The 8,143-nt window shown below is 49.4% G+C and overlaps 1 long non-coding RNA gene across 3 annotated transcripts; it reads left to right on the top strand.

The window, feature by feature from the left end:
- The first annotated feature begins 2,899 nt into the window (after positions 1-2,899).
- Positions 2,900-6,930, top strand: LOC125416394 (uncharacterized). 3 transcript variants are annotated; one of them, XR_015735049.1, is made up of 4 exons: positions 2,900-2,989; positions 4,885-5,013; positions 5,470-5,545; positions 6,412-6,930. It is a non-coding gene; the product is annotated as an uncharacterized LOC125416394 (long non-coding RNA). The 3 variants fall into 3 exon arrangements; XR_015735051.1 differs by lacking the exon at positions 2,900-2,989 and adding an exon at positions 3,006-3,195; XR_015735048.1 differs by lacking the exon at positions 2,900-2,989 and adding an exon at positions 3,006-3,538.
- Positions 6,931-8,143: the final 1,213 nt, after the last annotated feature.

The following is an 8,143-nucleotide window of genomic DNA, read 5'->3' as shown; positions in this document are numbered from 1 at the left end:
ATTAGAAGAGAACCATTCAGGCTTTACATCACCGCCCTGTCATGAGGTCCTCCAGGTGGAGAACTGGAAACGTGACGCCAAGGAAAACAGCTGGATGAGAAACAGAGCTGAAGTCCCTCTGATGTAGGCTTGAAAACTTTCCTGGATTTCTGTGATCTGTGTGTGTGTGTGTGTGTGTGTGTGTGTGTGTGTGTGTGAGAGAGAGAGAGAGAGAGAGAGAGAGAGAGAGAGAGAGAGAGAGAGAGAGAGAGAGAGATATTCCCTCAGAGGGGTCCAGGGGCAGGGAAACCTGGGGACTCCAAACTCTGCTGGCCCCATCCATCTTTGGCTATAGTTCAGGTAGCTGACCTTCCTCCTGCCCCAGGCATTCCTCTCCTGCAGCCAGGAACTCCAGGGTGGCCCTGCATTTTTACCTGCTCTGTTGAGGATTTCTCTGGCCAGCTAATTGACCGCCTCCCCATCTGCCTCCCTCCATGTGTCTCCTCACCTGGAGAACTTTATTCTACTTCCCCTTTGAAAGTTCAGCTCTCTGGTGACCTACACTTCAGAGAGCTGCCCCTCTCTGAGGCAGCAGTGTGTGTGATGCCGTGTGACTGGAAAGTTCCAGAAGGTCTCTCAGGACAAGTCTCCATAGGCCTAACCTGGCCTCAAGGCTGACTGTATGAGCCTTAGATGAGGGACCACAGAGGATATTGAAGGGTCTCTTCATTCATCCCGGGCACCTTGTTACTCCTCGGTGGAGACCTAGGACCAGGCTCCCTAGGAGGCCCTGACATTGTCCCATTTCTCTGTCTTCTCATTAACACTGGATCTCTGGCTACTCGTGGGCAGACCTTACCTCCCTGTCCCCATCATGCGGCTCTGACGGATGTGACGATGCATCCACATGTTGCCCTGCTTTTCTTGTTCATGTCCAGCCCCTGAGGACCTTGAAGGGGTTGTCCCAAAGGAAGGTTCCCAAAGTCCCAACTTTCTGGGAACAGAAAAATCCTCCACAGGGCTGAGAACCCACAACCTGGGTCCCGGACTCCCCTGAGAATCCACGTGCTTCAAATTGCCCTCACTTAGGCTACTTAGCACACCTTCCATTCGGAAGTGCCAGGAATTTTAATGGTTCGTTTCCTGTGTCTTCTGTACTCCAAACTTTCACTCCTGCAGACTCAGGGCTCTGCTTCTAACTGCTGAACCCTTGGAAATAAAGAGTGTCTGGACAGATTCTAAGAGGCAAATTGTCTCCAACAATCCTGTCTATCTAGCACTCTGTTCATAGACCCCTCTCCTCTGAAACTTAGCCTCGATCCCCATTGAAATGTCCCCACCAGGCTCCCACAGTTTCAGAAAAGGTGGGGTGATATTGGAATGGACAAACAAGGCCACCAGAAACATGAAAAGTTTCATTCATAAAACTGTAAAACTTAGTACATGATAAACTAGGCAGAAGCAAGCGGATCTCTGTGACTTAGAGGCCAGCCTGGTCTACAAAGCAAGTTTCAAGATGGTCAGGGCTGTTACACAGAGAAAACTTGCCTTAAAGCAACAACAAAATAGCCAGAAAAATCTCTTAATATGAAACTGTACATGCACAATTATGACTGTGGGGGACACAATTATGATGGGGGACAAGGGTTTAACACACATCTCCAGCTGGTATGGCTGCAGGCATCCCGAAGCTTATGGTCATGTCATTCCATCTCTGTGCTCTCTGGCATCTCCCCTGTGTCTGTCTAATCCTCTACTTCTCATTCTTACATGTCCCAGGATTCAGAGTCTTGACAGGAGAAACAGAATACCCACCTCATCTCAAGATTCTCCACTCATTGGCTTTTGCAAAGGATCCTTTCCAGGTGAGACATCCACATGGCCCAGGAGTCGGATGTGAGTGTTTCATGGCGGCTGCTATCAAGCCGTTGAAAGCCAGACACTCTGAGTGTCTTGCTACAGCCAGAGATTTTTTGGGTACATATGGTACCATGGTCACACACAAGAAAGCATGGTCTACTTGGAGACAAATGGTCACCCAGTTCCTGAAGTTAGTTTTAGTAATCAAGTAAGGACCTTTCTACACTCCTTTTTTTTTAAAATAAATATTTCTATCAATTCCTTGAGTGTTTTATCTAATATATTTGGTCACATCCCAATCCCTCCCCCTAACTTCTCCCACATATACCTCACCTTTGTAGCCCCCAAACTTAGTTGTCCATCCTCTTTTGTGTTTTTTTGTTTGTTTGTTTGTTTGTGGTTTTTTTTTTTGGGGGGGGGCTTGTTTTGAGACAGGGTTTTGCTGTAGTTTTAGAGCCTGTTTTGGAACTAGCTCTTGTAGACCAGGCTGGCCTCGAACTGACAGAGATCTGCCTGCCTCTGCCTCCCAAGTGCCTCTACCTAGATGGCCTGAGATGTACCTATGATTTTGACTCCTCACTGTTAACTTGACTGGATTTAGAACCCCCCCACCCAGGAGACAGACCTCTGAGTATGACTGTGAGGGCATTTCCAGAGAAGTGTGACTGTTGAGAGAAAACCCATCCTGATGATGGGCAGCACCATTTCAGGTAGTGAGGGTCGGCCCTGAACAATGAGCTTAACCTGAGGACGCATTGTGAGCAGCGGCACACACCACCTCCACTGTCTTCCTCAGCCACCATGACAGATGCTTGAACCATGAACCCAAACGAGTCCCTCCTTCCTTAGGCTGCTTGGTCTGTGTGTACCTTTTCTCTGTGCTACTGGGACCACAGCTCTGTAGGGAGGAAAGTTTGTTGGTGTCCCCAGTGGGCAGACCTCGTGTGTTCTTCTCTTCCTTCCCTCTCTCATTTGCCTCAAAGACTTACAAGATGTTTGTAAACAAACCAAACCGTCAAGGCTACCTATAGAAGAGTTTATTGGAACTTAAACATTCCAGAAGGTTAGAGTCTGTAAACATCATAGTGGTTCACGCGACAACAGGCAGGCGTGGCGCTAGGGCACTGAGAGCTGAGGTCCTTATTCACAGGTAGGAGGCAGAGAGAGAGAATTGGAAAATGCATGAGCTTCTAAAAGGGAGGAGAGAGGACACTGTGAGGAAATATTGTATGGACCAAAACAAGATCAAAACTCAGCAAGGTCAACTCCAAACCCTGTAGATCCACGTCTGGTGTGAATGGACTTAGGCGGTTCCATCCTTCCTGCTTTGTTGACTACAGCACTGGTTCCATCCTCGTATGTCGTGCTCCTTGGCATATATCTAAGGCTCTGGCTTCTCCAGCATCTTGGGTCTCAATTACAATCCATACTTCACTTACCCGCTTCATGCAACAACTCCTCTGGGCCTCCATGCCAAGACTCGCCGACCACACACTTGGCCTGGGCAGCTCTCTTTTACCTCAGTGGAAGAGTTCACAGTCCCCTTCCTCCTGCATCCTTCTCGACTCTGAAGCCAGAATCGTGTAGAACCACGTGGCCGACATTGCCCAGCTCTGGTGACTTGCTTGGCTTAGAATCTGGCTCTGTCTTTGAATTGAATTTGCATAAGCTTTTACTTGCTGTTGCTCATTAAGAACTGGTAATTCCTTAGGTCCTTTTCACAGGTTGAAAGATTAGCTGGGTGGGGTCTTTCCCTGAGAGTACCCTTCCCTCTATCCATTTCTCCTTATCTCATTCAGCAAAACCTCGCACTAACAGGAAATTTCTTGGTGTTTTCACCTCAGGCAGAACATTTTGTATTTTTTTGCCCCCCCCTCACTCTTTCAGAGTAAATCTGCTTAAGGGTGATAACTACATAACAAAGTCAATATTATACTTAAACTCTTCTCTGGTGATGAAATCAGTTCCAAACTCTTCATTTAAGCCCCAAACAAATTCTTAGGACAAGGACAGAAAGCAGCCATGGTTTGGGCTAAGATATCACAAGAATGGTCTCTGGCGCATTTCTTAATATTGTTCCCTTCTGAAGCCTCTTGAGCTGGTCTCTGTAGTCAACCTTGCTCTCAGCATGACTGTTCTTCAAAGCTCCTACTAGGTGGACTGCTGAGGCCCTTAACAGTGGTCAGCTGTTTCCTAGTCCTAAGTACCAACATTATCCACGTTCCTCCAAAGCCAGGATGATCACAGCAATCCTGCACTCCCTGGTACCAGGGACATAGTTACTTTTCTTTGCTATGGAAAGACACCATGACCAAGGCAACTTACAGGGAAAAGGAGCTTATTGGAGGCTTGCTTACAGTTTTAGAAAGTGACCATCATGGTGGAGTAATGTGGGATACCACTCTGTATGCTGTGAATACGATTGGTTAATTAGCAAAGAAAACTGCTGTGGCCTGTTGATAGGGCAAAACTTAGATAGGCAGGAAAAACTAAAGTGAATTCTGGGAGAAAGGAGGCAGAGTCAGGGAGAAACCATGGAGCCCTGCTGGAAACAGATGCCAGAACTTTACCCGGTAAACCACAGCCATGTGATGATACACAAATTACTAGAAATGGGTCAAATTATGATGTAAGCATTAGCCAATAAGAAGCTAGAGCTAATGGGCCAAGAGGTGTTTTGAATAATATAGTTTCTGTCTGGTTATTTCGGGACTGAGAAGCTGGGAACCAACAAGTGGCCTCCTCCGATAGTGGAGAGCATAGCAGGGAGCTAGTGAGACAGGATGTTTGAGCAATAGCTGAGAGTTTACATCCTGATCCTGATCACAAGCATGGGAGGGAGGGAGAAAGAGAGAGAGAGAGAGAGAGAGAGAGAGAGAGAGAGAGAGAGAGAGCTTTCTAAACCTCAAACCTACTCCCAGTAACACACCTCCAACAAAGGCCACCCCTGGTCCTTCCCAAAATGTCCTACCAACCCATGAGCATTTGGGAGTGTCCTCATTCAAACTACCATCCTATGTTCTCCTTTTTGTTTATTTGAGACAGGTCAGCCCCAGAAGTCCTGCCCTGGAACTTGCAGTGTCTCTAGGTGACCTTGGATGATAGGCATATGCCCGACATCAACCCAGGATGTTCTTGCATGATGACTTTTCAGCGAAACACACTTAAGATTGGGTACATTTTCATTTTCATGCCTACGGGAGTCAGGAGAAGCCTAGTGCTTCCCACCACTCGCCTCCCCAGACAACTCCTCTTTGCCTTCCTCTTCCCTGTTCTCCTCTCTCCTTCCCTCCCCTTCTTGTTGGGAGATACCAACAAGCATTGAACCTGTGTGAGATTTGTGTTAACCAGCGAGGTCTTGCATTGTTACCACAGCCTTCATGCTGCCCAAGATCAACAATGCATTTAGTGTGCCGCTGACCACCAGGGAGCCCTTGAGGAGTCTGGTATGGTCAAGTTTCTCACATAGATTTTTTTCCTTTTGGGATGTATAACAAGCTGCACAGGAATGTTGTTTTTACTCGATACTTTCTGCAACGTGTTGTGACCACAGGAGAAGGGAGTGACTTTGTATATGAGCTCTGTAGGCCACTACAAGTCCCTGAAGGCAAGTTTTCTTTATTTGCACAGCTTCCTCAGACCTCGAGGTCCTGTGGGTAAGTGAAGTAAAAGCTGCCTGTTCTCCTTCCACTTCAGATACATAAAGGTAAGTGAAGGGTGTTGGGTTTACATACGCAGCCACCCATCAAAGCAAGCAATGAGAAACACTGAACCCAGAAGCTGGGCAGGGTCCCTGAAACAAGTAGAGCCAGGGCCAATGTCTGTAGCTGAGCCCAGAAGCTGGGCAGGGTCCCTGAAACAAGTAGAGCCAGGGCCGATGTCTGTAACAGACCACTGAACTACAAACCGCAATGTGGGCCTTGGTTGTGCAGATTCCTCGCGTCCAGGGATGGAAAGCAGCCCGCCTCATTGTGGTGTAACCTCTGTGAGGAGCTGACCACTCACCTGGCCGGCAATTGCCTCCCAGAGTGGTGAGCTCTGTTACTTTCAGGTGACTCTCCACCCCAGCCTCCAGGGGTGGCTATCGGGCTCCCTTCAGTTAGGGTTCATCAGCCAGAGCCCTAAGCTGCAGCAGAGGAAGACATGAGCAAGCGGGGCCCCCACTCACATGCTCCCACATACGACCCTCTTGGAGAGGCAGCCCCAATGTGTCCTTAGGCCTACTAGGCCTTCTCAGTCATCTGTTCTGTGTAGTTCTTCGGGGCTGATGACCCCGCCTTCCTCCTTCCCTCCCTTCCTACCTGGCTCACTTTCACCGTGCAGACCAGGAACCAGGATGAGTTTTCTGGAGCCCCTTTGCACACTGTCACCCTCACTGCAGCTGCGTTATGACCTCATTTCCCCCGAGGACAGACACAGCAGGGGCTGCAAGGATCAGCTTGCCCATGGTGCTGGCCCTGGCCCTCAGGGTCCTGTTGTGCCTGTGGAGGAGGCTCAGACTCCTCTGGAATGCCTGCGAGCATAGCCAGGGAAGAGGGACCACTCAGGAACGACCCAGGTTCTGTGTCACAGGTCACTGGCTGCTGCTGAGCACCTGGGACAAGGCTGACGGTGTTGAAGTCTTCCAGCCTTGGGCTGGGCTGCCGTGGAGTGCTGCACAGGAAGGCAGATGTGGGGCAAAGGCTCTTAGGCCCCCAGCACCCGCTGAGGAGGAAAATGAGCCTGGACGGAGCACACCTGGTCCAAATGAAAGCACCTGGCCTGGGCCTGGAAAATACACGGCAAACCACTCTCCAGCTTCGATGGGCCCTTCCTTACCTTGCCTCCACTGTCTGTCTCTCCCAGTCTAGATGCACGACCCTTGTATCCAGGTTCCTGGCAGTGGACAGGGCTGACCCTTGGTGGGCTGAGAGCAAAATAGCCTGGTGAAACCCCCAGAGGAGAGAGAACTCCTCACCCCCTTCTCAGTAAGCATGTATCTATGTGAGATCTGGACAAATCCTCCCCGGGAACACATGTGTATTACAGAGGTAAGGAAGTAGATTCCCTACTCTGTACCCTGGAAAAATAAAGGACCCACCCAAATTCAAAGGGAGGTACCTCTCTTTTACTATCTGACAAGAGAAGGAAAGCCTTTTTAAATGTAGAAAACCTCTAAGACTAATTGTAAGGGGAAAAATACACTTAGTTTTAGAATTTAGCATGTCTTTCCCTTGAAAGTGAAGTGGGTTTGTGGTCAGCCTCAGCTAACCCCAAGCTCTCCTGGCTTCATATCTAAGTTTTTCGGGGAAGCATCTGTACTGGGCTAACAGTGGTATGTACCTTCTTTTACCATCGCATGGATGAGTAGACCCTGTCACTCACCCAGCTGCTAGAGTTACCCATCCCAGGCTGAAGCCGAGGTGGCCTTCCTGTCAGTGTAGAGCTCAACTCCACTACCTTCCACTTTAACTCACTGCTCTTGGCTCTAGCTTGGGGACTGACCCAGTCGGAGTCATAGGCGTTGGCAATGCACTCAAACGATTCCCCTCATCTTGGTGTTGCCCTCCCCGGCCACCTCTTCTCTCTCTGCTGTTGTTCTTTGGCTAGCCTTGCTGTAGACTGCTGGGACATGGTTCTCCCACTTACCAGGAATGGCTCACAAAGGCCTGACGATCAGATCTGGGAAACATTGGTACCAGGTCCTAATGCTATGCCATGACCTGAGAGACAGCAGCGTATCTCCAGTAACCCTGTTTTTCACGCCACTCCCTTTCCCCACCTGAGCATCCTGCTCGGGCCCCTCATTCCAGGTGATGGTCCTTTCCTTTAGTCTCCCTGCCTGGCTTCCTGCTCTCCTGAGAGGAGAGTCATCCACCACAATGTCACTTCCCGCACACCCTGGCAACAATGTAAGGTATCTAGCTAGCTGACATCTACTGTGCTCCAAATTAGCAAGTCACCTGACCACCTATCCATCCCCACCAGGTGTTCTGACCCTTGAATCTGCCACTAGGGGCCCCACCGTCCTGTCCTGGTGACTTTGTTATCTGCCTGCTTCCTCGTACCCCTCCAAGTTTCCACAATCTCACCCTCAAATGTTCCTCCTAAATGCCACTACCTCTTTGTGCCCAATCACCCTGAGATCACTCACAAGTCATGGTCTGCAGCCTCATGATCCCCAAGTCTCAGCCATGCCTCTGACACTTGATTGGGGAGAGACACCCATGGACCAGGTAAGCAATAAACAGTTGGAAAAGGCCTGGCTCAAGCCAGTGCTGTCGGATTTAGAATGGACATTTCCGGAAGCTTTGGGCAGCAATCC

This window comes from Myodes glareolus, chromosome 15 (genome assembly GCF_982192425.1).
Source record: "Myodes glareolus chromosome 15, mMyoGla1.1, whole genome shotgun sequence".
NCBI classification, from domain to species: Eukaryota; Metazoa; Chordata; class Mammalia; order Rodentia; family Cricetidae; genus Myodes; species Myodes glareolus.
This window is presented reverse-complemented; position numbering and strand designations above follow the sequence as displayed.